Below are 26,621 nucleotides of genomic sequence, written 5' to 3'. Positions count from 1 at the left end.
TATCTCTGAGACTGTACACTAATGTACCTGAGTTCTTGCTTTGAAAATGGATTCCATTGTGCAAACTGGATTGCCTTAACTTTACAAAACAGATGCATAACATCTGCCTAAAAGGGGTGTCATAGGAACTATTTAAGTTTAACTCACTATGATAACAACTTTTAGTAAAAGTTATGATAATGGTTACCATTATTTTCTATATTAATAATTGTGCATATAACTTTTAGTACTCTGAACTAGTCTTCTAAGGACCACTACCAATAAGAGTAACTATAAAACCCAGAGTAATTTGAATTTTACTATATTTATAGTCATTTGATATGTTGACTAGTCTCTCCTTGTATAGCACATACTTAAATCAAAGGTAAATACCTCTCAATTACATTATTGTTTCTAATTTGAAACAATTAACACAAAAGCACATACATTTAGGGTAGTAATCATAAGGTCATTTATTGTATAGGCTGAGATTTAGAGATGATATCACAGATCAATAGAGAATCAGAAAAACTAATCATCTTATTTATGCAGTAGAATAGTAGATGACTTTTAAAGGAGGATGAGAATATTCTATACAACTAGACATAGAAAAGCAAACCACAAAATATTTTGATCTCAGCTTCTGAAACTGAGTCAAATCCCAATATTGGACAACTGAATGTGTAAGTCAAGGAAAAATTAGCAATAGTGAAAGTGTTTCTGAAAATTCAAACACATACTGAATCAGGTGTTTCTGGCTGTGCTCATCCATATAGCACTGTGTCAGAACAAGGCTTCTCTACAGCCTCTGAACACACAGTGTGTTCTGTTTGCAATGCATGTTCCCACAATGTCACTCAGTGCTAACAAAGCTGCCCTAAGTACTCAGATTCCATGCTACTAAATTTTATGGATTACAGTGTTGCATGATTTATACTACACTTTCTGCTCTTACAGAAACATAAATGATTTCCTTACAGAAAACATATACTTTCAACATTTTTTTTGTTACCACCCTTAGCATGTAAGTATATTTTTGAAATGTATTGTTGGAATGTTTGATTTTAAAAATCTCTGTCTGAGTCATAAAAAAATCATTAAATAAAATTTGGCTTAAGATTAGGACAGAAATTTGAACAAAATCTCAAATTACCCTAAAGACATTTCTGTCATTTTGTGCATAAAAATATAGCATTGATGATTATGAGATCAAAATATCAATCAAATCTAAAAACCATATCAAATATTCAGTCAATATTTGTTCCTTATTTAAAGTAAGGAAACAAATCCATATCATTAGTATGCAAATACCAAAGAATTATTTTTAAATTTATTTGTTTACAATTTCTTATCAATAAACATTTGATGAACACTTATTTTATATGCCAATATGCCCGAGGTCTTGTCAATTACCCACATTCAGTCCTCCTCCCTCCATCCCCTAAGCTCCACAGATTCAGAATAGCTATTCAAACTGTGTAAAGTTCATAGAGATATATAGAACTTGAGTCTGGTTAATTTTTCTGATTTTTTTTATAATAAATTTTATGTAAATCTTAAAAGAGTCATCACTGTCAGCCATACATGAATATATTTATTGTTATTCAAACCATTACTTCACCAATGGGTACCATCATGCAGATAGAAAGAATGAGAATGCTGTGGAGCCATCATGAAGGTGTGGCTGGCAATCCAGAGCTTTATAAAGTTTAGGACTTTTTCTTTTGCCTCAGCATGTAGCCACCGGCAAGTTGCCCATGCTCCAGCTAATCACTCCGCACCCCAGAGATCATGCAAGCAACTCCAAGTAGACTCCATGTATCACAACATAATCAAATTAAACTAAAAAAAAAGTATGACTGGTGAGATGGATCAGGGGACAAGAGCCCATGCTGTACAAGCCTGTTGACCCGATTCAATCTCCAGGACCTTCTTAACAACTAAAAGACAGAAACAAAGTTTGCATCTGTCATCACAACACTCCTAAGGCCAGATCGGAGGCAGAGAGGAAAAGGCTGCCTTGACAGTCTCAGGACAACTAACCTGGAACATGCAGTATGACAGATACAATGAGAAAAACCTTGTCTCAACAAGTTGGAAGAAGAGAATTAATACACAAAAGCTGTCTTGTGACCTCTACTTACATGCCATTGCATGCAGACAACCCACTCCCACCCCTGTATGTGGGCAGGCACATGCAAACTCACACACACACACACACACACACACACACACACACACACACACACACACACACCTAAATAAATATCCATGAAATTAGAAGGGAGAATTGTTGAGAACGTGGTTTAGAGAGAATGGGTGGGGTAAGAGAGGGTAACAGATAGTGAATATGATCAAAATATATACATTTGTAAAATCATCAAAGAATAAATAAAGGAAGTTCATGGCTTCTTACATAATTTCAGTTTATATTATGTGACAGAGAAAACCTTGAGGCTAAATTCTAGAAATATAAGTTAAGGAAAGGAGTCTAGAAGCAGACTCTGGATAGGCCAGATTTTCTCAAGTTTTGATAGATCACATGTTGAGGACTGTGGTCCAGTGTGAGCTCAGACTCATCAGCCTTGTGATTCAGCATTTCTAACAAGCTCTCTCAGTGGCCAAGATGCTGGTCCTCAAAAATTCAAAATAAAGCCTCCCTTTAAGGGAAATGTACTTAAAGAGCCATTGGTCAATAGTTAAAGACAACAGGATCAAAGGAATAAACACGTTTAACTTGTATTTCTTGGCATGTTTCTAGCTAGATGGTGAGAGACCAACAGATGAAGCAATAGAAATTATTATTCTAAAAAGAGATTACTAAGAGAAAAGAAGCAGCAGGAAGAATTCTGTAAAGAGATTCAAATGCATAGGAAAGGAAAGGATTGGTTAATAGAAAAGAACAAAGTATGTCAACTGGGAAGGAGTTGTTGGTAGAGAGAGGGCTCATTTAGAGATTTTAGTATCTGCATTCAAACCTATGATTAGATTGTGGCTGCTCAAGAGAACTGGAAGCAAGCAAGAATGTTAGAACCGGGGGAGGCTGTGGCAATTCCTTTCTCCCCTCCATAATTCAGACATCAAGTACATATGTTGTATTCATATTAGTTATTCAGATGAGTTTAATTTGAATATTTACTTAAAATATCCACTGAGTGCAGCATGAATCTTAAATGGTCTTATTAATAAAATCAACCTGGAGCCAGGTATTGGGGTGAATGCTGGAAGATCAGAGAAGCAGAACAAGCCACAGCTACCTTACCTTGCCAGTTCCTCAGTTGATCCTGTTTCCTCAAACTGAATGCCTCTTTTGTCCTCATATGAATGGCTCTCAGCTGAACTGCTACTCAAAATCCTAAAAGCTTAAGCTGCCCTAGTTCCTGGTCCTCACGCCTTATATATCTTTCTGCTTTCTGATCACTTCCTGGACTAAAGGCATGTGTCACTATGCCTTGGTTGTTTCTAGTGTGGCCTTGAACTCACAGAGATCCAGATGGATTTCTGCCTCTGGAATGCTAGGATTAAAGGTGTGAGTGCCACCATTTTCTGGACGCTATAACTGTCTAGTGGCTGTTCTCTTTTCTGACCCCAGATAAATTTATTAGGGTGCACAATATATTGGGGAACAAAATATCACCACAACTGAGTTTCAAAAGGAAACTCTCTACTACACCAGCATCTTATGAGTTATTAGAAAACAAATGTTGAGCTGGGCGGTGGTGGCGCACGCCTTTAATCCCAGCACTTGGGAGGCAGAGCCAGGTGGATCTCTGTGAGTTCGAGGCCAGCCTGGGCTACCAAGTGAGTTCCAGGAAAGACACAAAGCTACACAGAGAAACCTTGTCTCGAAAAACCAAAAAAAAAAAAAAAAAAGAAAGAAAGAAAGAAAGAAAGAAAACAAATGTTGTTAGGTACCACATCACATCTACTATTACCATAAAGTAAGGGGGAAGAAATATGACATGGAAATAATATACTAAAAAACAGAGACTTGTGTGTTTTAAAGGGCAAATGTTTAGATGTGTGGATATTGTAACATATAAATACAACCTAATTTGTTTTTTTTTTTTTTTGGTTTTTCGAGACAGGGTTTCTCTGTGTAGCTTTGCGCCTTTCCTGGAGCTCACTTGGTAGCCCAGGCTGGCCTCGAACTCACAGAGATCCGCCTGGCTCTGCCTCCCAAGTGCTGGGATTAAAGGCGTGCGCCACCACCGCCCGGCCTAATTTGTTATTTTTTTAACCATGGATAAAAATAATTTAGTACTAGAGAAAAGAGGTACAGATATAGAAAAATAGCAGGCTAGAATGTTCCATATAAAGTTAGATTAGAATATAACATTAAAGTTATTACTTGAGAAGCATCTAAGTATATTTATATGAAAAGATGTAGATTCCATTTATGTACATGAGTGTAGGTGTTTTCAAGTTCTGTGTTAGGTCTAGAGAGGATGGTGCTTCATCAGAGATCAGGAGAGTAAACCTCAAGACTGATTTTAAAATACCATTCTCTCCTTAAAGGAAGTCAGGCCCGTTGAGTTAATTAACCCCAATTTCTGCTCTGATACTTAATAATTATTGGGATTTGGAAGAAAAGTAATCAATTATCTCAACCATATTTGATAACGATGAGCCACAACAACAATGATAATTTTGTTGGCAAGATAATCTTAAAGGTGTTAAAGAGGCACTGATAACTAGAGATGGGGCATGGTAACCAACAGCTCTCTAATTGGACATAAAGCCTGATCAACAGGAAGGAAAATCATAGCTGGTTCAGAAAACCTAGCCGACCACGCAGGACTGGTGAGGTCATGAATCTTAGAGTAGAACCTACTTCTGCCACTTTACTAGATCATCATAATCACTAACTGTATTCTAAATGCTTATGCCCACAGATAAGTTTAGCTTTCATCCCTCATCAAAAGGAGCTTTTCTTTGCAACAGATGGGGATCATTACAGAAAACCATAATTGGTATCTGTGTAGAATGTATTCACGCATAAGTAGATGCATACAAGTGTGTGCATACACCTGTCTGAAGAGAGAAGCAAGACATGACAGATAGAGTAAGTGTGGTTAAGTGTTACAAGGGAATTTACTCTCCTCACAGATATTCTGTAAAGTAGAAAACATCAACAATTACAAGTGAAAAATAATTTGTAGAGGAGCTGAAATAGAAATACATCAAATATAAATAGTATTTTTTGCTTGTATTTGGGCTGTAGGTAACTTTTCCTTGCTTTTTTTCCCATTACTTTATTCATGTATTTTATTAAAAGTAGACTGATAAAAAACCTACAAAAAATGGTGAGCAAGAATCACTCACTTTCTTTCTAAGTTCTGTATCACTGTGCCTTTAGCTTAGGTCTTAAAAATATTTCACCCCTGTAATTTTTCTCCTTTGTTTTGATTTATATCTTTGGATTGAAATATATCAGAAATTCATTCTGCAGCAGAAACTTCTGCTAACTTATATGAGGTATGGAAGGATACTTTTTTTCTTCTAAGGTCTCCTTAAAATCCCTAACTAATTTTAGCAGTTACCAGCAAGAAGAAACAATGCCACACAGAGACATTAATCTCAAAGGCAAATGGTACCTGAACTGGAGCGATGTGTATGTTGGTGTGAAATGATCCATTGCTCTATGCATCTTCTCACTAAAATAAAACAAAGCTGTTTCTTGGGATGTGACATGTCCAAAGTAAATACACAGCTCAGTCCGTTCAGCCCACCAAGAAAGTCAGAGTGTGTGTGCCTAGCTCCATGTCTCAATATTAAATATATGCTGATACTCTGTGTCTGTCTATTGGGATCTTCTCTGGATATGGTAGTGTATTAAATGAACCACACCATCATTAAATATCAACTTTCACAAGCTTTGTTTTGATCATTAACATATAAATGATTCTTAATTAGGATATGCTTAAAATGCCTCTGGCTGAATTTCTACCAGAACATATTCTGAAATTGGCAAATGTTGACCAAGCTTTGAGAGGCATTTAAGCTTGCCCACAAATGGGGGAAAACAAGATTTCCTTGTAAGTATTTTTGACAAAGCAATTATTTCTTTGGTGATTGGGTAGCCTCAGCCTGAAAGCTTTTTGGACCAAAACTCAGGCAGGGCATTCAACATAAGAATAATTTGTCATTCAGAAATCTGTAATTGAATTTCCTTTGATCAAAGAAACAAAAAATAATACAAAATGGCCAAGTTTAATTTTATAATTAATTCCTTTGGACAAAAATGATTCTGGCTATAGAAAAGAGGGTTCTAAAGCAAAGACTGGCATTTCCTGTGAGTTGAGTAAAATTATTATTATTATTATTATTATTATTATTATTATTATTATTATTATTATTGGCTTTTGGGCCCTACCAATGAGGTATCATCTTATTTTCCATTGTAACCTGGGCTTTGTGAGCAGAAATCTCTTCATGATGATGGCTGCTGCTGTTCTTATTTGCAGGATAATTGGCATTAACTCTGTCTTATTCTCATTAATCTCAGAAACTATCAAGTGGGGAATCTCTACTGTTGTACTGGTTATTTGAATACAAACTTGATGATGATGATGATGATGTGTGTGTGTGTTATGTATGTATGTGCATGCCTGTGCGTGCGTGCGTGCGAGCGGGCGTGCGTGCGTGTGTGTGTGTGTGTGTGTGTGTGTGTGTGTGTAGACAAAAAAGACAACCACATTCTTCGGATTGGGAATTTAGCAGCTGCGAGGTTAATGTCTCTTATTTTTCTTATTTTCTTTTTTTTAATCTATCTATCTATCTATCTATCTATCTATCTATCTATCTATCTATCTATCTATCTTACATCCTGGCCACAGTTTTTTTCTCCCTCCTCTTCTCCCAGTCTCTTCTCCCCACCCACTCCCTCTGTTCCCACACCCAATCCACTCCTCCTCCATTCCTGTTTAGGATAAGGCAGGTATCCCATGAGTATCAACAAAACCTGGCATATGCAGTTGCAGTAAGACTAAGCACCTCCCATGTATTAAGCCTAGGCAAGGTGAACCAGTATGAGGAGTAGGGTCTCAAAAGCCAGTAAAAGAGTCAGAGACAGGCCCTGCTCCTGCTGTTGGGAGGACCAAGCGACACAACTGTCACATATACACAAAGGGCCTAGGTCAGTACAATGCAAGCTCCCTCCCTGGTGGTTGGTTCAGTCTCTGTGAGCCCCAATGAGCCCATGTTAGTTGAATCTGTGCGTTTTCTTGTGATGTCCTTGACCCCTCTGGCTCCTACAATCATTTCTCCTCCTCTTCTGCAGACCCATGGCCAAACATTTGGCAGAGTTTGGGGAATGCCTCTTCTCTCTAAGCTTGTCTCCCCATTGCCAAAGAAAACCATGTTCTCAGTTCTCAATGGTCCAGTAGATACAGACAATGATGTGCACATCTGGAAGGAGACTGAGCTCTGTTGCACACAGCATGCCGGGCGAGGACATCTCAGAAAAGTGTTGTGGTTATTTTCATCAATTACTTTTTTCTCTCTTTTTTTTTTTTTTGGTGTTGTATCAGCTTTTGTGAAGACCTGTCATAGTGAGATGAAATCTATTTAAAAGGAACTAAAAGATTTTGGCTGCCCAGACACAGAAAAAGTGAAAATGACGGTGGTTGACAGCAAGTATACTTTAACAGCTTAATGAGGAGAGGGTCACATGGTGTGGAGAAGGTCACATGACCATACTATCTTACAAGAGTAGCTGTCCTAAAGGAGTAATGATATGTACATCTTAAACCTTTATTTTTTTGTTTCTAGGACTCGGGCTGATAATCATTTGACACATTTGAAGGGTTATCGTTTACTATCTTATCTAGACATATCTATTTTATTAAACTCAATTTTTTTATTTATTCATGTGTACACATATGTGTTTGCTTGTCCCTATGTGCACCACATATGAACATGTGCTTATAGAATCCAGAAAAGGGTATTTGATCCCCTGACACTGGAGTTACAGGTGACTGTGAGTCACCTAATGTGGGTGCCCCAAACCAAAACTAGGGTACTCTTAACCACTGAACCCTCTCTCTGACTCCCACAAAGTACCTATCTTTAAGTAATAAAGTGAAAATTAATGTTTATCTGACATTAATTTTGTGCCAATTCTGTGCTTCCTGTGAGATACACATTATCTCACATGATCGAAATACTGTTCCCATAGGGGCTGGAAAGCTGACTTAGCAGTGAAAAGAGCCTACTGATATTGTTGGGAACCAGACTTTGATCCCAGAACCCCCATAGAGTATCTCACAATTGCCTGCAGCTCCCACTCCAGAAAAGTTAATACCCTCCTCTGGCCTCCATAGGCATTCAACTATATGTATACATTCACACATACACACAAATAAAAATAAATCTTTAAAAATAAAAATAAAATACTATTCCTGCAAAGATATACGCATTATAATCCCCAGAGCTTGAGTGTGTGCTGCTCATCAAGCTGACAGTCAAAGTTCAGCCTTTGCAAGAACATGGAGGGACATACCTTAGTTCAGATGATTGAAACCTAGATGTTCCAATTCTGAGACCTCAGAAGTACAGTGTTTCCTCTTGTGCTCACTCATTCTGCCTTATTTTTTTCTGGCCAGAGAGATGAAAACTATCAGAGCAACTTTGCCTGCATTTGCTGGCTTGGAAAGTGGAGAGGGCTGTGAGCCAAAGGATGCGGGAATATTTAAACGCTGGAAAAGAGAAGAGATTAAAAAAAATGTTCTTCCTATAGGAAATGCAGCTCTGGCTTTAGCTGTGTGAGATTCTAGTCTGGATGCTGATGGAACCACAGATGATAATCAATCTGTTGTATTCAATCCACTGACTCTGCCAAGTAGTTACCACATCAGTGGGAAGCTAATGCAATCAGGGTACTCTCACAGCGACTTCACTTTGAGTGTGTTGCACTTTCAATATTATACCAAAATAAAATAAATGAAACAAATCGGTTGAAGGTCACATGGAAAAACCACATGATTCAAAATTAGTACCTACGCTTTGATATTCTGTAATTCCTTCAGAATAATGGAGTTTTCGTGTGTGATTCATGAAGATGAGTGGCTGGATTTGAAAAACTATAGATTAAAACTATTTAATTTCATCCTTCAATAGTGTTATTTGAGCAAATTAATAAAACCAATAACCCAAAGTAAATATAACAAATTGTACTATTACAGGTATAATTAAGAAGCACAGATTAATAGTAATCTATTATATTCAAACTTATAGTCATATTAGTTAGGTTTTCTAGGTATACAGAAATATATTTCAGATAGATAGGCACTCTTCAAACACTTCAAAAACCTACAAAATATGGCATTTAAAATGATTTAAGAACTTAGACTTTCCTCAACAGCTCCTGGCTGCACCAATTACTTTCAATGATAATAGGCATCAAAGAAACTCCTTACAGAGTTTGCTTTCAATGTGGAAAGAGTATCCGTTTGGGCAAGAAGCTGCTCTTGCCTGGACTGTTTGACAGTATGCTGTATAAACTTGACATGAAGGACCCACAGGAAAGTGACTGCTAAACTTTGGCAAAATAACATGGGATGGTACTTCAGATGCCTGCTTCACAGAAGAAACTGCCAGACATTCTGCAGGACACAGAGAAAAGCAACTGACAAATTTGCCAGTATAGGCAAGGCAGTCCTTCAAATTTCCTGCTTCACTAAAGAGTCTGCGAGATACTCTAGACCTATAGGCTGAAGATGGATGCCCCATCATTACAGAAAAACTTTGGGTGACTGTTCAGGCAGCCAGATGACTCTGTCATTTCTAGAGTTTTGGAAGTTGCTTATAATGCACTTCCTTTTTACCTGGGTAATATTATATCCTTCAGGGTCTTTGATAGAATTGAAGACTAGATGGTTATAATCATAGTTTTCCTTAGTTATGATAATAGATAAATTATATATGAAACTTTAGACTCACAAAGATAGGCTAGATTGTTGTGGATTATTACTTTAAGGTGTGTTATTTTGTTTATGATACATTTGTTTAACTCTGTGAAGCTGTGTTACTGTGCGTTGTCTAGAACACTTGATGGTCTAATAAAGGGCTGAATGGCCAATAAAGAGGCAGGGGAGAGAAATGAGTGGGTCTGGCAGGCAGAGACAATATACAAAGGGAGAAATCTGGGAGAAGAGAGATATAGGAGCTAGAGAAGGAGGAGGACTCCAGTGGCCAGCCAACCAACTACACATCAAGCCACAGAGTAAGAGTAAGATTTACATAAAGTAAGAAAACAGGAAGAGTCCAAAGACAAATGGTAGAAGGGATAAGTTAAGAAAAACTGGCTATAAACTAAGCCAAGGTAAGGCCAGGCAATCATAAGTAAGAATAAGCCTCCATATGTGTTTTTTTTTTTTGTGGGGGGGAGCTGGGTGGCAGTCCCCGCAAAAAAAGAGAAAAGACCAAACAATAACAACAATAGGTGATAGAATATTTTCTTTAATTGTGTCAAATACAATTGTACAAGATATTGTAACTGTAATTCTTGCTTGATAACTGTTTTGTTACATGTAATTTTACTGTGTTAAAGTAAAAAGCTTTCTTTTTGACTAGACAGAAAGGGGGAAGTGCTGTGGGATGTCTTTCTGTATGCTGTGAATGCTGTGAATACACAGTACCTCAAGAGCCAAGAGAAGCAAGGTATGAAAGAACTGGTAAGCCACAGGCCATGTGGTGATACATCGATTAATAGAAATGGGTTAATAATAAGCCTGAGCCCAAGCATTTATAATTAATATAAGCCTCTGAGTGTTTATTTGAAATGGCTGCAAGATGGGATGGGAAAGAGAAAAGCCTCCAATTACAGCTAAGAGTCAATGTGTTCACCTGGTGATCCTAAGGCCTGAAGTTCAAGCTATAGAACAGAGAGAGAGAGAGAGAGAGAGAGAGAGAGAGAGAGAGAGAGAGAGAGAGAGAGAGAGAGAATGAAAGCAGAAGGAAGGGGAGGGAAGTGATATGTACCATATCACCCAAGACTTCCATTCTAAGTCAAAGAAAATTATGTCAAAGAAAATTAAAAGCATACATCTAGATGGATGCTCATTTTAACATTATTCATATTAGCCAAAAAGTGTGGGAAAACACTCAATGGTCATCAGTTGAAGAATGGATAAACAATATGGTCTACTCATTCAATGGTACTCAGTCATTTAAATAATATACATACTTACATACATATATATGTGTGTATATATATACATATATATGTGTGTATATATATACATATATATATATATATATATAACTGATTCCTACTGCAATAAAAGTGAGTTTTGAGTTTTATGCTAATTTGAAAAAGAATTAGGGCACATTCACCCAATTCTACTTAATAGAAGTGTTCAAAATAAATAAACATACATAGAGGGTTTTTTTTTGTTTTTTGTTTTTTGTTTGTTTTTGTTTTTTATAATTGGTTGCCTAGGATTAGTGGGGGAGCAGAGGTAATGGAGAGTTCTTCCTAATGTAGACAGAATTTCTAATTGGGATGGTGAAATCTTTTGGAATTACTTCATCATAATCACATAATATTGTGAACATACTAAACATCATAAAAAAACATGAACATTATGGAATGTAATTGATTATATCTCAGTTACAAGAAATGAGTTTTTTTTTAAGAAGGTCCTTTTTTAAAAACTGACAAATAGGAGCTCAGAGTTTTACAAGACATATTCATATGACTGATACAGGAAGCCGTGGAAAGAACACACAGGCCACCCTGTCCCTCTTTGTCACCATGTCACTTAGGATGCAATAAAGGCTATTCTGAATTAAATTTAGATCACGGCAGTGTCACATATAAGGCCTTAAAACTATATTTATGGTTGCCTGCTCTCAGGGTATAATTAAAGGGTCTGGACAGGAATTGATTCTAGCAAGATTTATAAGTGTGAGCATGCACACACTTAAGGTTAATACCCTGTCATTGTCTGAATGCCCATTGTCTGACTGGAACCCACCGTTGATTTACTGGCTCAGGGCTTACTAGCACACTATTTGAAGGTTTTCTATTCTGAAGCATTGCTCCTTACCCTAGAAAACCCACATGCTCTATATCACATGAAAATTTAATTGAGACATGTGTTTTATCATAAAAGATGCAACCTGGCATTAGACCTACTGAGATTTGTTCTGTTTGCTTGCATAACAATATCACTATTGACTATATTCATTCATTGTTAATTAGCTTTTACCAATGGGTGCTGGCAGAGTTCCCAAAATATTCTTAGCACATAAAATAATGGACAATAAAAAAAATGTAGGAGAGTGTCTACCTTATTCCCAGAACTATTATTCCAGTATTTAAGTATAAAATCGGTCTATTTTGAGGTTGAGGTCCTCCTCTTATAAATAATGTACTGCATCCCCATGCTGCTTGCTCAGGTATCACCAGAGAGGTTACCAGGAGGGAAACCCACAGGAAACAACAACATAAATCAGGCCAGTACCTGTGAGCAAGGTTTGTATATACATCTGAAGAAAAATCCCTTTTCTTCCATAAAGTACTTAGAAATTACATTAGGGACATTGTCAGTCATTTCCTCTTGTCTCTAACGTGACAAGGTCACCTGCATGTTCAGAGATTTTCTCTCAGGGAGGAAGATTTGGTCATTGCTTGGTTTTGTTGTTGTTGTTGTTATTTTCTTATAACTGGCTAGTAATATCGCCCACACTGTTCTTGTTTTACAGTTCCAAAATGTGATTTCCAGAATTTCCCCTTTGTCATTATTTTTTAGGTGCTGTGTGGTGATATTGTGTTCCCCAACATATTGTGTGTCCCAATAAAATTATCTTGGGTCAGAGAACAGAATAGCCACTAGATACACAGAACAGAAAATGGTAGCACTCATGCCTTTAATCCTAGCATTCCTGAGGCAGAGATCCATCTGGATCTCTGTGAGTTCAAAGCCACACTGGAAACAGCCAGACATAGTAACACAAGCCTTTAATCCCAGGAAGTGATGGTGGTGGGGAGAAGCAAAAGGGTATACAAGGCATAAGAACCAGGAACTAGAGGCCTTTTTAAGCTTTTAGCTTTTAGCAGCAGTTCAGCTGAGATCCATTTTGGATGAGGACTCAGAGGCTTCCAGTCTGAGGAAACAGGATCCAATGAGGAATTGTCGAGGTGAGGTTAGCTGTGGCTTGTTCTGCATCTCTGATCGTTCAGCATTCACCCCAACACCTGGCTCCAGGTTTGTTTTTACTAATAAGACCTTTTAAGATCCATATTACAGTGCTGTAATAGATGATTCTGCTCCAGATGTGGAGGATATCTTTTTTTTTTCCACAATAACTTCTGCAGAGCAGGAGCCCTTTCCATAAAAAAGACAACATTTTAAAATATGTTAATGGGGCTGCTCAGAGTGGAACACAGCTGGTATTGCAGCAGTCAGGTGGCAGAGGCTGGGAAATTGAAAGCTCAGGGCTAGCCTGAGATATATAGTGAGACCTGGTCATAAAAACCCACAAACCTTCCAAGAACAAAATGTGAATTTCAATTGTAGTAAAATCTGACTAAATGAAAAATAATCTCTTCACCAACTGGTTCTGCCTCTAAACGTTAATAAATATTTGATGTGTATCTTTCTGTTCCATTGTTTTCTTAAGGTTTTGGTGTGTGTGTGTGTGTGTGTGTGTGTGTGTGTGTGTGTGTGTGTGTGTGTGTGTGTTTCACTTTGTGAGTTTTTGTATGTCCACCTGTGTTTGCAAACACATGAATGGCAGCATGCTCAGCATGTATTTGTGAATTACTTTGATGTTTAGTAATTTGTACTGAGCCATCCTTTCAAAACTACAAAAAAATTATTATCATTTTCATGCCTCCCAGAATAGCTTATATAGAGATGTAGCTATATTTTTATAAGTCTACTGTCATTGGAAATGTATTTAGGGTCTTTTAAAATGTTCTTACTACAAAAATTTGTTCTAATATATTGTGTGGATATATGTATGTATAATATGTAAATATTAAAAGCACCTCTGTTATATAAATGAATGTGATATTTCGGGAAATTAGCAAGAGGTACTATTTTAATAGTAACAGTCAGAGCCACAGTACTTACAGAAGCCCTGATTCTTGGATACATGAGAGTAATCTATTGCTGCATCTGAACAACACCGGCCAACACCACTCCTTCAGTTTCACTAATTCAATTGGAGACACATAAGATCGATACTCCCTTATCCATCACTTTGGTCACTAATGAATTTTAGCCACTTTTCTTGTCATTTGAACTTCAGCAAATTTTCTGATTTTGTTTTTTGTCTATTTTCTTATTGAATGATTTATTTTCTTATGGATTTGAAAGTCTCCATCAAAGCAATAATATTCCCAAGTGTTCATCTTCTCATTTTGTTCGTACTATGGGGATTTCCATGACACAGAAGCTTTAGAACTGCACACTACAAGCACTCAAATCCCTAGAGCCTCTTAACTTTTGACGTCCAAGGTTTTTTTTTTTTAATGTGTTTGATAGCCATTCTCTATTTTTAACATTTCTGTATTAGTCAACTCAAGCTGTTGTAATAAAATATCTTAAACTGGGTGACAAATAACCGGAAAAAAATGCATATCTCACAATTCCAGAGTCTGAATCTCCAAGACGCAGGTTCCGGTGTCTCTGTTTCTGGTGAGAATTTTCTTCAGAGCTGAAGACTTTTCCGTCTGACTATGTGCTCACATGGCTTTGCCTTGGTGAGTGCATGGAAGTACCTTAGCTCTCTTCTCATTTCCTTCCATCCCTCTCCTCCCATTTCTGTCTTTTGCTGCCCTTTCTTCTAACACTCAACTCGATTCACCCCACTACAAAGACCCTACTCAATAGACTCCATCCTCTTATGATCTCATTTAACCCATTCCACTTCCCAAAGCACAATATCCAAATACAATTAAACTGTGTGTTGATGCTTTACCAGACAGCATCTTGACGGACACAGTTCAGCCCAAAGGCAGTACAAAGAGATAGGTGTTCTAAAACATTAAGATGTTTAATGAATCTGAAACACTATTTTATTATCTATACAAAATTGGTTTTCTCAAATAAAATCCAACTCTTCATGTTTCTACATTGATATTTTATCCAGTATTATTTGGTGACTAACCCATTCTTTATTACTAATAGGAACTGCCAATAGTATTTGTTAATAGACACTGTACAGATGATAGAATTCCGGGGCATTCTTTTTTCTGCTATTAATTTATTTTTCTGCTAATTAATTTATCCTGGCACTATACCCATCCTATATTAATTCTAGAAGCATCACTCTATGTACAACTTTTACTAATCTTCATATTGGCATTTCTCCACTGTTTTTTTTTTGTTCAAAATCTTTTGAAAATCAACTTTAGAACTCCCTCACAAGCTCCACTAAAGAAATAAAACAGAGTTGAACATTTAAAGCTTTTGTACATCTTTTAGTGTGTTAGGGGTTTCCTTCTGTGAGTCTTAACCAGCTCCATCAGGACTAGAACGAAACACTGTGGACAGATAAGTTACTCTCTCTCTCTCCTTCCTCAGCCTCAGTTTCCATCTGAAGGGATTCTTTCTCAGCCAAGATGGTGATAACTATTGCAACCCTACTGCAGACCAGGAGCGCTTCTGAAAAAAGCACAGCTCTCTGTCCCATGTGTCCCAGGCCATCTACAATGTCCTTGGCCACATGAGTGACATGCCCAACCAGAACTCTTTTCAGTCGCTATCAGGTAGGTTTGCCTTATCCATACTTAAATCACTGACACTAGAGTTGAGAAAGATTGTTCTGAAAGTCAAACCCAGAAGACAAGATTAGAATCAAAATTTGATGTAGACAGTCAAAAATAGTGCACGTTTATTGTACTAGGACAGTTTTTGGTTTGTTTTTCTATTTGTTACTTCCCTTTTCCTTTTTGTATTAAACACTGTAACACTTTTTTTTTTCCTTTTGCAATTTGGCATTTTTATTATAATTCTAGTAACTAGCTCTCTCTATATATATCCTTGTGTATGTGTGAGTATGTGTGTGTTATGTGTGGTGTCCATTCATTTACATACATGTGTTCGTGTGCAGTTGTGTGCATGCTTGTGGAGGCCAATGGTCAACAGCAAGTATGTACTTCTTTCAGTCACTCCCTGCCTACTTTTTAGCAATAATCTTCAGAACCGGAAGCTCACAAATCCAGCTGGACTAGCTAGCCAATGAGTTCTAGGGGTCTGCCTAACCTCTCCTTCCCCTTTCATCCCTCATTCCCTCCTCTTGCACTCGGGTCATCATACTTGCACTGTAAACACTTTACAAAATGAGCCATCCACTCAGCCTCTAGAAAGCCATTTACAACAGTTATCTACTAACACCAGATGACAGCCTACAACCTCCAACATCACCAAACAAACACAAGCTGTGAGTTCTGTGAGCTCTCTCTACTCCACGACCACAGGCAGCAGGCAAACTTTCAGAGTAAATAAATAAATAAATAAATTTGACTGGGACATTGAATAACAGGCAATAAACCAATGAAGAGTGTCGCTCTGTGTAATGGCATCAGAGTCAGAGACATCCTCCAGTTACCATGGGTAGGGTGAGCATGGGAATGGAATGCTAAGTAGATGAGTTCTCTGTTACAGTCTTGTGTTTCCGACTAGAGAGCTTCCCTTGATTTTTGCCTGTGTTCTGAATTCTGTTCTCCAGCCTCCCTTTCAATGTACTTGATAGCTTTGGAACGACTCTATTTTGACTAATGTAGTCATAATCAATTTATGAGGCTTCACGCAAGGACTGCAACTGACAAAAATTTAATTTTTAATGTATTATACATATTTATATGAGTGCAGAATCACTGGTTATAAATATAATTCACTTAGTAGGAATGCCATGTATACTGTCTGAAGAGATAGGTGTCTCAAAGTACTTGTTCATTTACATCAGTAAAGAAAAGCAGAGAATAAATTGCTGCCGTCTCTAAATTTACAAGAACTATATTATACAAAAAGAAAAACATGCATAATGTAGTGACTTTATGAAACTAACACAATTCTAAAATCGTCAGTGACATCAGCATAGACTATAAGAAATACAGACACAAAGAGCAGACATTGATAATGTGAGAATAACAATTATAAATATATATAAACTTCAAAATTATTATAAAAACTAATCAACTAAGAAATACAGCCATATATCATAAGAAGAAATTTAAAAATAGAATAATCTCATTACTAATACTATGAAATTTAATCGCTAATTAAAACCTTGGCTCAGTGATAACTTTAGAGAAATTTGGCTTCACTATTATTTTCTTTTGGACATTATACTTCTCTGCTTTATAGCTTATATAAGTTGTTCCAGAAAAAACACTCCATAACTCATTTTATGTACTTAAAACCATTTTGATGCCAAATACATGAACATAAATACAAAGATTCTTAACAAAGTAAAAAGGTCAAACAGATTCTAATGAGAAAATAACAAAATTAACAATACATCAGGGTGAGGTGAAGTCTGTAACCAGGTTGGAAGGTAGCTTACAACCAATGTACTTGAACCCTGAAAAGTAAAACTGAGAGGAGGCTCATAAACATCTTGACAAAGTCAGGAAAGGGGGTGATCAAGCTGAACCTCTGTGCATGCCGGGGAAAAACACAGAAGACTATTCCCAGTCTGATAGAGAATCAGCAACACCACAGAGAAGTTTTCTGGAGCAACTGTAGCAAATTGTCACACCAAGCATGACTTACACAGTAGGTATTTGTTTTATACACCTTAGAATTTTGGGAAATTCAAAATCCAGAAGCCAGAAGATTCATTGCAGGAGAAAGATTTTGTCCTCATTTATAGATGGTGTCCTTCTCACTGTAAGCACATAGCACAGGGGAAACTGTTAACATTCAGGATGTTAGAATGAACAGGATATTGTGGAAAGGACCTCATGAAAACACAGGGGAAAAGGGAACAGGTAAATGTGATTCTGTGTAACAAAAAAAGTCTGTGCAGTGAAAGGAATAATCAATCATCAGAGAGAAGAGCCATCATAGAAAGTAAGATAAAATGTTGTCAACACTCATTCTCACAAAGTGGTCAGAATTAATTTTTTTTATTATTAAATTTTTAAATTTTATTTTACATACCAACCACAGTTTCCCCTCCTTCCTCTCCTCCTCTCCCATGCCCCCTCCTGTGGTGGTATTGTGTTCCCCAAAATATTGTGTATTCTAATAAATTTATTTGGGGTCAGAGAACAGACAGCCACTAAATACAAAGGCTAGAAAATGGTGGCACTCACACCTTTAATCCTAGCATTCCAGAGATAGAAATCCCTCTGGATCTCTGTGAGTTCAAGGCCACATTGGAAATAGCCAAGCATGGTGACACACACCTTTAATCCCAGAAAGCCAGCCTTTAATCCCAGGGAGTGGTGGTAGAAAGCAGAAAGATATATAAGGCGTGAGGACCAGAAACTAGAAGTTTTTGGCTGGTTAAGCATTTGGCCTGGTTAAGCTTCAGGCTTTTGAGCAGTAATTCAGCTGAGACCCATTCCGGATGAGAACTCAGAGGCCTCCAGTCTGAGGAGACAAGACCAGCTGAGGATCCGGCGAGGTGAGATAGCTGTGGCTTGTTCTGTCTCTCTGATCTACCAGCATGGACCCCAATAACTCGCCTCGGGTTTGATTTTATTAATAAGAACTTTGAAGATTCATACTACACCCTCCTCCTTTCTACTGCCCCCACGACTCCTCAGAAAGGGTAAGGCCTCCCATGGAAGTCAACAACCAAAAATGCATGGCATATTAAGTTGAGGCAGGATTCAGCTCCTCCCTGCTATCTTGAGGCTGAATGAGTCCTCCCACCAGAGGGAATAGGTTCCAAAAGGCCAGTTCATATGCCAGGGCAGATCTTGGTCCCATTGCTAGGGGCCCCACAAACAGACCAAGCTACACAACTGTTACCTACATGCATAAGGCCAAGGTCAGTCCCATGCAGGCTCCCTAGATGATGGTCTAGAGTCTATGAGCTCTCATGAGCCCGGTTCAGCTGTCTCTGTGAGTTTCCCAGTCGTGATTTTAGGCCCCCTGGCTCTTACAAATTCTTCCTCCCTCTCTTCAACAGGGTTCCAGAGCTTGCCCAATGCTTGGCTGTGGATCTCTGCATCTGCTTCCATCAGTGACTGGATGAAGGTTCTATGATGGCAATTAGGGTAGTCACCAATCTGATTAGAGAAGAAGGCCAGTTCAGGCACCCACTTTTGCAGGCAAATGGATGGAACTAGAAAAAAAAATCATCCTGAATGAGGTAACCGAGACGCAGAAAGACAAATATGGTATGTACTTACTAGTAAGGGGATAGTAGATGTAAAACAAAGGATAACCAGACTACAATCCACAACCCTAGAGAACCTAGGTAACAAAGATGACCCTAAGAAAGACACTTGGATCCCCCTGGGAAGGAGAAATAGATGAGATCTCCTGGACAAACTGAGGGCAGGGTAGGGGGTAGAGGGGAGGGGATAGGGAATGGGAACATGAGAGATCAGGATGGCTGAGTTGGGGGAGGGATGGAGAGGGAAAGCAACGAAAGAATTTTCTTGATAGAGGGGGCCATTATGAGATTAGTGAGAAAGCTGGTGCCAGGGAAACTCCCAGGAATCTACCAGGATGACCCTGGCAATACATCAGCATTTACAAGGAACCTGGAAAATACAATAGGAAAAACTTTGAATGAATGATTTAATTTAAAACACAAAATAAGTAAATAGACAAGGGGTGTATGAAAAAAATGGCTAACACCATTTTCATTCCATCTTGCCAGTGCTAAGTGAAAGGGATATAAACTATAGTAAAATGTCACCTCCCCCCAACAAGAATGATTTTTATCAAAATCATAGAAGATAACCAGTGCTAGTAGAGACACAGAGAAAAAAAAGACAACTGTTGCACATTCTTAGGACAAAAATCCACACAGCCACTATCACAGGGTGTCACAGTGCTCTGAAATTTTAAAAGAGAACAATCACATGACCCAGAAAACACAATCTCCTTGACACATAGTAAAATGAAATGGTGCATCAAAGAAACACGTTAGCTTCCATGATTACCAGAGCGTTGCTCACAGTATCCAACTGATGCAAACAATTCAAGAGCATAGTCAAGGGAACATGTGATGCACTGAAATTATTTACAGTATCATTCTGATGTCTGAAGTACCCACTGAGTGTGTTTAGCTTTATAATAAGTGATATAGATTATTCTCATTGTTTGCTCATGATCATTAATATTTTTCTATAATTTTTACTATATATGTCAAACCTTTCCAGTGTTAATGATAAGATATTTCTAGGGCTGTAATGTAACTTAAATTACATGTTTTTCTTTGTGATACTTAAATGAAAACAAAATAACGTTTGTATCATTTGTTTAAAACTTATTTTCTTCTTTAAGTAGATAAATATGTCAACCATAAAGCATAAAAAATTACTCCATTTAGAGTTAAATCTTTATGCTATACTTAGGAAAGGTTTTGTGCTTACAATATCATCGTGTTGCTGAAATATGTGAATCTTGAATTAAACTTTATTGGAGATGAACACTGTACCAGATGTTCATTTGAAAATTGTCTTAATTTGTTTTATAGAAGTCATCATATACTTCACTTAGCAATTAGATTCTTTATATAAACATACTGTGTACACATCAATTGGGAGCATAAAAGACTTTAATTATGATGGAATTAGAAAAGAAATGACATTCCTCTATAATTTTTTCTTTTTAAATTGTCTTTCATAGCACTATTTCTTATGAGACAGATTCAGTTTTTTACACTGCAATTTTGTAAGAATATCTTTTCAAGTTCTAAGACTGTAGTTTACCTTAGAAGCTTTTTATCTTATATTCTCAATGTTAATAATTTATCAATATTCCTCTCAATAAGAGTAGATGTGATCTTAAGAACCTGAAATCTTCAAATCATTTAAAATTAAACTGAAGTGACTTTGTCATCACAAATGAGCATTGATTTCATAAAAAATTTGGCATACTATACTAAAGTGATCTAAAGGTATACAAAAAAACTATATCAAAAATTTCTAGATAAGAAGCACAAATATCTGAAATTATATATCACTCAAAAATACAATTACCGGGTAAAAGCTATTTGATTAAATTTGAGTTTAATGAATAGATTTCATTGAAACTATGTCACATACAATATTTGAAACATATACAAAATTAGAAAATAATTTCTGCTTAAATTGAAATTTAATATTAACAGAGAGAGAGACAGACAGACAGACAGACAGACAGACAGACAGAAAGACAGTTTTAGGAAAAACCCACTATATTTCACTACTAGTAATATATGTATTTTATAATATGTCTCATTTTTGTTTAAATGTCTTTTAATAGAAATGCACATGGCTGTCCATAAAAGAAGAAATAGTAAGTGATCCTCACAGTGAGACTGTTCATATTTTGCTTTAACATCAAAGATTTCAAGATTTAATTGAGTACTTAATTTAAAATGTCAGATCATTTGTGTGTTTGAAAATTTTATATTATGAATGAAATATTAAACTAGCTTATTTCAATCACAGTTGCAAATTGTAAACACTACTTTGTCTAGTAATGAAGAAAGACAAAATTGGGAACAAAACCATTTACTTTGAGACATCTCTTCAAGGAATTTGATCACCAAGTGTTTCTATCTGCTACCAACAGTAGCCTGCACTGTTTTCGTTAACAGTTACATACATGAAGAAATATAACTTTCATAACTTATACACTTTTTCAGGAACAGAAACTGTACCTAAAATCGATGTAGGAAGAAGTTCTTCTTTAGGCAAAGACAAGGGGCCTTTATCTATAATTTTCATCATATTTCCTAATTGATAATTTAAAGTTATACTTATCATATTTCCATGTCCTAATAGCACTGGATTTATCTTTCATCATGGCTTCTAATGAATTTTACATAGAAACATTTCACTTGGCAAATGGAAAAAATAACTCAATTTCTATTTTATTGAATCAAAAGCATTGATTCTTTTGAAAGCACTAACTTAGCCACTATAAAACACTCAATGATTTCTTTGTGTGCTTTATTTGTTTCCTCCTCATTACTGGAATTTCTTTTTATCCTTGTCTCTCTATTTCCTCCAAGCACATTGAACTTACAACTGGTTTTCAGAAGTTCCGAATAAGTTGTGACTCTAAACAATCAGTTAAAACACCACGGAAGGGAATGGAAATGATAATGATGAGGACATGGAGGACCCTTTCCTTAGCTGCTTGCTTGGGCCTCAGAATCCACCAGATGCATACAGTTACCATCATCATCTTCAGAGTGGAGACTGGGACACGAGAGCTTAAATACCTATCCAAGTTCTCAGACATTGTCCAAAATGGACCAGGATATTCCATCCAAGAGCCTGCTATTGATTTTATATGCATACCAAGACCATCCTGAGAGTAAAAGGATGTTCTGGAATAAAAAGTATTCAATTGCTGCTACATATTATGTTGATGGACATAAAAGGACGCATTCAGAAACCCTTTTCAATTATGTAACTCCTCCTAAAATGAAAATAATATGTAGTAAAAATACATTAATAGTGTGAAGATATATCTTACTGTAATAGAAAATGAGATCAACTAACTTGTTTATTCCTGCTACTTTTAAATGAATTTTTACCACGTCATCATCTCAAACTGTAACATGGAGGATTTGCTGAAGAATTTAGTTGTCAATATTTTCTTTATTTTGAACTTTCTATAAAATCTTTGTGTTTAATTTATAGTTGAAGAATTGAAATTGTCTATTTGCACCTAAAAATTGGCTGCTCTCCAAAAAACATAACAATTTTTGCTATAATTATTTCCCCTGTAGTTGTTCAGATAGTAATAAGAAATGCAGAGCAAACTGTCCTAAAGGAAAGATACCCTGCATTCAAATTTGAAGTAAAAGTGTAAATATTTTAGCTCAAATATTTTCCCAAGTAATATATATATATATATATATATATATATATATATATATATACATATATACATACACACACACACACACACACACACACACATCACACATCCTCCACTCAGAGTGCAGGAATTTTTACATTAAAATGTCTATTATTAAAAGCTTAGAAAATGATTCGCTTGGAAGTTTCTTCAAATGTGCCACTAAATCAAAGACTCTATGCCTCAGAGACACATTTATAGGTGTCCCACATCAAGATGCAATAACCCAGAACTGTAAATGGTTAACATTCAATCTATACACCATTTGCTCTCTGTAAGCAGTTTTTTCCCATATTCTTTGTTTTTGTAGATGCTTATTTCAATATCTTTGTATTTTTAAGCAGTGAAATGCACTGAACCTTGAGAACGTACCATTATTGACTTTCTATTAACTGAATCCTATTTAGAGAACTCCAACTAACTTCAAAACAAACAAAACATGAATTTAGAAGCTTAATTTTCAGAAATTAGCACTATTCTCTCTACCATAGAGCCTACAGTAATTGGTAAATATTTTATTTCTTCATTCTAAGAATTCTAAAAGTGTGGTTTGGATTCCATCTATTCCATGGATCTATTGGAACTGATTCATGTCTTGTTTGGAGTCAAAGGTCAAACAGCATGTGTACAATACTAATGTTACTTCATTGTCACATTTTCTTGTTAGTGGAGCCAATAGCCAATGCTTTCCACACGTGGATAGGAAGAAAAGCGTAATCCCGAAGTGTTTAGTGAGAATCTTTTGCTCGAAGTGATAAGGAATGCACTCCTTGCAGTCCAGGGTTCATTGTTTTGCTCATGGCCATATAATATGATTATTAGCTTGAGTTAGAAGGAAGCCTTTCTACAGCAGATTCAAGCCGTCTCTGGAGACATCACCACAGCCCATTCACTGTTCATTATTATACTTCTCTAGAATGGTACATGTGGCATTTATTTTTATTGTATGCGAATGCTCATTTTAGTTCATTTCTGCCTGACAGAAATCTTCATGAAAAACCAGATAAAAAGATTTGCCTTGCAAAACCACTACAATGGAAGATACCAGAAAGTTCTTTTTGAGCCATGTGGCAGAATTCCACACATTTCACTTACAAGTGATCTGAAACATTCTACACATATTTCTTACTATACATATTTCACTTACAAGTAATCTAAAATATTCCATATTTTCTACAGACTATTAGCCTGTTGCCTAAGGGCTGTCCTAAAGTCAGCAGAAAAAGACAAAACACAGAGTTCCCAGTAGCAGCATGGAGCACATTTCTTCAGTGTCATTTAAAACTAGAAAGTACTCCCCAAACCCCGGTGGTTTTTCCTGTCACTAGGTACTTTGTTTTATCAGCAAGTACCTGAAGACTCACACTGAAAAATGTTGGTTTCATTCTGAATGGGGCTGAGGTGGGAAAGGTGGTCATCAGTGACCTTCTTTAAGATGTAATGACCTGTTTAGGAAAGTTGTCTGCTCAATTGTGCATGCATTTCTAGAGCATAGTTAAACCAGAGGATGGTGCATAGTAAAAGAATAAATCCATTCTTACTTATTTTCATGGAACTGTTGCTAATAGTTCATTTAGTGCTCTAAATGTGGTCAACGCTAATTCCAAGTAGGACAGTAGAAAGCTTTGAACAAGAACTTCTTTTTTTTTTCTTAATTTTTATTGTATGAATGATGTGGGGGACGGGACACAGGTACCATAGCAGACATGGGAAGGAGATAACAACTTTGTGGAGTGTGTTCTCCCTTCCAGCTTTGCTTAGACTCTAGAAATCAATTTATTTTACCAGGATGCAAAACAAGTGCCTTTAACCAGTCAAGACATCTTGCTGGTCCTTGAGCTATGGCTTTCACAAAAAAAAAAAAAAACAAGATGTTTGTGATCATCTTTTCTACTGGTAGCCAGGATGCTACATCATTTGTGAAGCAAAGCATAAATTAATAATTATTAATCAATGCTTCTGTTATCCTCTCAAGACAACTAATACCATAACCCTAATTATCTCAGAAATGTTGTGTGGACTCTGTTGTCTCCTATGGAAACGAAATATCTGTTTTCATACGTACACACACACTACATATTCTTTGAAGTGAGATGCTATGATATTGATATATCTTAGATATTTCAAAAATAAAACACTATGTATTCGGTTTAAAGGCTTGTGTTATTGACACTACAGCTTTTAACTCTGAAATCCAATTTTAGTGATATTTTTATTCTTTAAAGTAAAAATCCCCTCACCAGGACCTCCATCCAACTCCCTCCCTCTATTGCCTCGCACACCATGTCCATTCCAACTTCATATCCTCTTTTTATTTATTTGTGTTTTTTTTTTATTTAACTCCCTGAATCCAATTAATGCTTCCCCTATGATTTTGGGTGTGTGGCCATCCATGGGGTCACTGACCACATACTAGTAACCACATGCCCAATACAGAGTGGATTCTCTAACCCATTCTACATTTTTTTGAATAGCACACAGATTTCAAAAATATTTTATGAATGGAATCAAATAACATCCTTCCATAGTTTTTAAATGTAAATTAATATAAACGAATGGTCTACCTTATTGCATAAAAATTGGGTGATATTGACAATTCATTTTAACTATAGTAACCAAAATAGCTTCACTTCAAAAAGCTAGAAAACAAATCTCATTTGATTCTCTACTATTATGTAATCATAAACTACCGTTGGAATTATACAATATCAAAATAATTTGCATAAAAGCAAACTACCAAACACTTTGAGGATTCATTCCCTAGTACGTATCTTGATTTTATTTGATTTTTACTTTTGTGTATTTGTGTATGTACGTGTGTGCCAGTGCTCAAGGAGTCCAGAAGAGCGTGTTGGCTCTCTTAGAGTTGGAGATACAGGCCTTCCCTGATAAGGCTGAGGGAAACTAAACTCGGGATGTTCACAAGAGCAGCAAGGACTCTGATCCATCTGCCCTGCTCAATCCTTTCCTAATGTTAGTAATTAGAGACACTTATTGAATACTTAAAATACTTAACATGCTGGTGACCCTGTGTAAAATACTCTATATACGTGAATGCTCTGAGTTTCCATAAAAATGTTTTATTGTGCCAGCTTTACAAATAAAAAATCCAAGCCTAAAGATAGTAAATGACTAATCCAAAGGTACCCATAAAATCATAAAATAAATTCCTATGGCCACAAAGGTACAAACCTTTGAACCTTCAACCTTGGAGAGGTAAATTACAGTATGTCTATTAGTTGCTTTTGTGTAACTTTTAACAAAATGTCTGAAGGGGGAAAAAGGCAACTTTGAGGAAAGATTTGAGTTTGCTGTCCTTGATGCCATTGGTTGATTCTCATGAGGAGCATCTTGGTCTAAGAAACAGGAGGCTGCAGGAGGCAGAGAGGATGGAGAAGGGGCTGTAAGCACAGACGTTCTCTTCCCAGGCATGTCCCCCAGTGACCTACTTCCTCCTGCTAGGGCTCACCTCTTAAAACTTGCAAACCTTCTAAAAATAACGCCACCAACTGGGGAACAAGAGTCTGACAGGTGAGCCGGAGGGGGGTACTTCATATTTAAATCGTTAACAATGCGCGTCCCACTAGGTTCAGAACATCTGAAGAGAAAAAAAACATCCTGCCACATCCAGATAGATGT

The sequence above is a fragment of the Peromyscus maniculatus genome, chromosome 22 (assembly GCF_049852395.1).
Source record: "Peromyscus maniculatus bairdii isolate BWxNUB_F1_BW_parent chromosome 22, HU_Pman_BW_mat_3.1, whole genome shotgun sequence".
NCBI classification, from domain to species: domain Eukaryota; kingdom Metazoa; phylum Chordata; class Mammalia; order Rodentia; family Cricetidae; genus Peromyscus; species Peromyscus maniculatus.
This window is presented reverse-complemented; position numbering follows the sequence as displayed.